The 4,129-nt window shown below is 46.0% G+C and overlaps 1 pseudogene; it reads right to left on the bottom strand.

Moving 5' to 3' along the window:
* Nucleotides 1-1,662: 1,662 nt before the first annotated feature.
* LOC134361309 (eukaryotic translation initiation factor 1-like) lies at nucleotides 1,663-2,224 on the bottom strand (annotated as a pseudogene).
* Between the last annotated feature and the right edge of the window lie 1,905 nt (nucleotides 2,225-4,129).

Raw genomic sequence — 4,129 nt, 5'->3', positions numbered from 1 at the left:
AGAAAATGCCTAAAGGCTTGTGGGTTAGCTCAGTCTGTTAGAGCACAGTCTTGTAACACCAAGGCCATGGGTTCAGATCCCCATACCAGACAGCTGCCAGAAAACAAAATGCCTACATACCTTGTGCTTTGCTAAAACTGGACCTCACAAGGAAGTGTACAGATAGGCCTAGCAGAAGAGTCAGAGGAGTGACTAAAGTTCAGCCAGGCAAAGAATCTTTGTCACTATATACCTACCTTGAAAAGTAATGGTGACAGTGAATTTAACAACATTTACTGAGCTCATTCTTTGTAGCAGGCACCATTTTTTTTTTTAAAGATGACCGGTAAGGGGATCTTAACCCTTGGCTTGGTGTTGTCAGCACCAGGCTCAGCCAGTGAGCAAACCGGCCATCCCTATTTAGGATCCGAACCTGTGGCCTTGGTGTTAGCAGCACCACACTCTCCCGAGTGAGTCACAGGCTGGCCCTAGCAGGCACCGTTACAAGCATGGTTTGTGAATTCTCTCATTTAATCCTGACAATAATCCTCAGGAGCAGGTACTATTCTTATTTCCATTTTTCAGATGAGGAAACAGGCTCAGAGAGGTGGAGCCATTTGCCCAAGGTCACAAAGTGAGGGGGCAGTGGAGGAGCCAGGACTTCCACCCATCCTCCAAAATACTGGACTCTGAAGCTAAGGATCCTAAGTACCACCCTTTCAGAAATTTAATTCATTAGTATAATCAAATCTTAGTGCCAGAGGGTTAAGGACAATGTAAATTCTTCACCTCTATGCTCCTAGACTAGCACAAAGCCTACTTCAGAGTGAATGAGAGTAAATATTTATTGAATAAATAAATGAATGAATATTACTCACTGACCTGCAACCCATCACACTTGCACAATTTTCCCTCCATTTAAAAAAAGTTAGAGTAGGGCCAGCCCGTGGCTCACTTGGGAGAGTGCGGTGCTGATAACACCAAGGCCTCGGGTTCGGATCCCATATAGGGATGGCCGGTTTGCTCACTGGCTGTGTGTGGTGCTGACAACACCAAGCCAAGGGTTAAGATCCCCATACCAGTCATCTTTTTAAAAAATAATAATAATATCGGGGCCGGCCTGTGGCTCACTCGGGAGAGTGCGGTGCTGATAACACCAGGGCCGCGGGTTCGGATCCCATATAGGGATGGCCGGTTGGCTCACTGGGTGAGCGTGGTGCTGACAACACCAAGTCAAGGGTTAAGATCCCCTTACCGGTCATCATTTTAAAAAATAATAATGATAATAATAATAATAATAATAATTAATAAATAAATAAATAAATAAAATTAGAGTATAATTTACATACAATGAAAGTCATCCTTTTAATGAACAGTTCTGCAAGTTTTGATAAACATATTTTCATTTTATTTTATTAATTTTTTTTTTAATTTATAAAGAAAGGAAGTTTATTTGGCTTATGATTCTGGAGGCTGGGAAGTCCAAGGTCCAGGGGCTGTACCTGGTGAGGCTTTCTTTGGTGGTGGCTTTACAGCAATGCAGGGTCTCACATGGTAGAAAATGGTGGAGCTGAGAGTATTTTTATTTTATTAATAAAACAAATTAATAAACACTTTTTGGCTCTTTTCGGTTTATTTCATGAAAGAGTTACACTAGTCCAAGTTAAAAGCAGACCTCAAATGGTTACATTATACAAGCTGTGAGGTTTTTTAAACTTGTGACAAGTGGCAGAAGGGAAATTCTACTCATTGCAAGGAAATCCTCACTTAAGCTTCAGTGAGCCACAAACACTTAAAACCCATGAACCTTCAGCTGATCATCCTTAGCCAGTCTAGTCTCTACGAGGAAGTGGCATATGTTCTCACTTTGGTTACCCTGTAGCTGAATTACTTCTCTGAGTCCTGGAGGCTCAATTACGGTACCATTGCAGGCAAATTTCTCCTTAAATGCCTTCACTAGCTTCTTTTTCCTCATAATCATCAGCGATCCTTTGGACAGCATAAGGGTCTTCCTGCCCTTTCTCTGTTGAATTTTTTTTTTTTTTTTTTGGCTGCTGGCACAGGGATCTGAACTCTTGACCTTGGTGTAATTGGCACCATTCTCTCCCAAGTGAGGTAACCCACCAGCCACCTTCTTTTGAATTCTTACATGGAGATAGTCCTCAGTGCCAGCAGGAAGCAGGTCATCACCCTTACTTGCATTAACAAAGGGGTTGAAAGAGTGAAAATTCTAGACAGTGGACATAAGATACGATTCCTTTTCCTCAGTAGAAACGGTGACAAGGAGTCTTCTGAGTCCGCAATAGCATCTCAGTGACTGGGGTCAATAAACAATTTTATTAATTGTGTAACCATCACTATAAACAAGGTATAGAATGATTCCAATATCCACCCTCCCAAATTTCCCTGTGCCCCTAAGTAGTAAATCTCCCATGCCCCCCAGGCCCTGGCAACTACTGATCTTTTTTCCACCCTTATAGTTTTGCCTTTGCAAGCATGTCACATAAAGCGGGTCATACAGTCTCTAGACTTTTGAGTCTGGCTTCTACCACTTAGCATAATACATTTGAGGTTCACCCATGTTGTTGAGTGTTATCAACTGTGCGTTGCTTTTTATCCTGAGTAATTTTTTTTTTTTTTTTAAAGATGACTGGTAATGGGATCTTAACCCTTGACTTGGTGTTGGCAGCACCACGATCTCCCAAGTGAGCTAACCGGCCATCCCTATATAGGGATCCGAACCCGTGGCCTTGGTGTTATCAGCACCACACTCTCCCGAGTGAGCCACAGGCTGGCCCTTCATTCATTCTTTTAACAGTGTCTTTCAAAGAGCAGAAATTCTTAATTTTTATAAAGTCCAATTTATCAGTTTTTTCTTTCATGGATCATGCTCTTGGTATTGTATCTAAGAACTCTTTGCCTAACCCAGTTACAAAAATTTTTCTTGTGTTTTCTTCTAGAAGTTTTGTATAATCATAGCAGCTACCTCATATGTTTGCTGGATTAAATGTGATAATGTACATAAAACCTTTAGCATAGGGCCTGTTAGAGAGTAAAGACTCAATAAATGGAGCTTAAGATGGACATTTACCTGCATACATAATGTTTATAAGAGGTGCTCTCAGGTCCACCACACATTCCCCCGGCACAGATCTGGTGTCCTATCATCACAGAATGACAGGATACCAGGATGGCAAAAGCCTCTGCAGATACCCTTGTCCAACTTGCTCCTGGAGCCGATGATGGTAACAGACAGACCATGAGGACCGCAGGTCGGTGGAAGAGCCAGACCCGGAAGGTGGCTCTTCCAACGTAGCAGACACTTCTCCATCCAGACTCAGTTTCCGTGAAACCCAGAGCTCTCGCCCGAGCTGAGAAGGGGTGATAGGGACTAGGGTCTATTTATTGAGCACCTGCTTCGTGCCCAGGCCCTTGGATACAGCAGTCAACAAGATAGATAAAATCTGAGCCCTGAGAGCCCACAGGCTAGCAGAGGAGACAATGAACTAATAATTACATACTAATAATTACTGGATTAAAGCAAGGGGCAGAGTGCTAGGGTTGGGCGGTGGGGGGAAGTGTCACTCACAAAGAATTTCTTGCCTTTCCCCTGCCTCCGCCCCTGTGCCCGCGCACAGACACAGGGACACACATGACGTCATCGTAAGAGCCAGGTGGAAAGGTGGTCCCGGGAGGTGGGGGCTGCTGTGGAGGGCTCTGACAGAGGCTCTTCATTGGTGGTTCATTCATTCATGCGAGAAACATTCATGCAGCACCTACTGTGTGCCAAGCGCCCTGTGAGGAGGACGAATGCGTCCCCTGCCCTCTCACTGTACTTGGAGCAGACAGAGCGATAGGAAACAGGCCAACAAATAACGAAGGTGGTTTCAGCCAGAGCGGGTGACTCGGCTCGGAGGGGCTGCGACCGGGGCGGGGTGGCCAGCCGCTCGGGGCCAGGGACATGTCCTGTATTTGCTACTCACACACTTTGCAAAAAGGTCACCGCATTAGCGACGAGCGCGCCCCCGCGAATGAGGGCGCGCGCCGCCCGGCCCCACGCCCGCGCCCCGCGAGCGGCGCCCCCTAGCGGGAGGCCTGGGCCGCGCCGACCGCGCGCGCAGGGGAGGGGACGGGGGCGGGAGCGCCGCGC

The sequence above is a fragment of the Cynocephalus volans genome, chromosome 12 (genome assembly GCF_027409185.1).
Source record: "Cynocephalus volans isolate mCynVol1 chromosome 12, mCynVol1.pri, whole genome shotgun sequence".
Lineage (NCBI taxonomy): Eukaryota > Metazoa > Chordata > Mammalia > Dermoptera > Cynocephalidae > Cynocephalus > Cynocephalus volans.
Note: the sequence above shows the minus strand (reverse complement) of the source record. Positions and strands in the feature narration are given on the sequence as shown.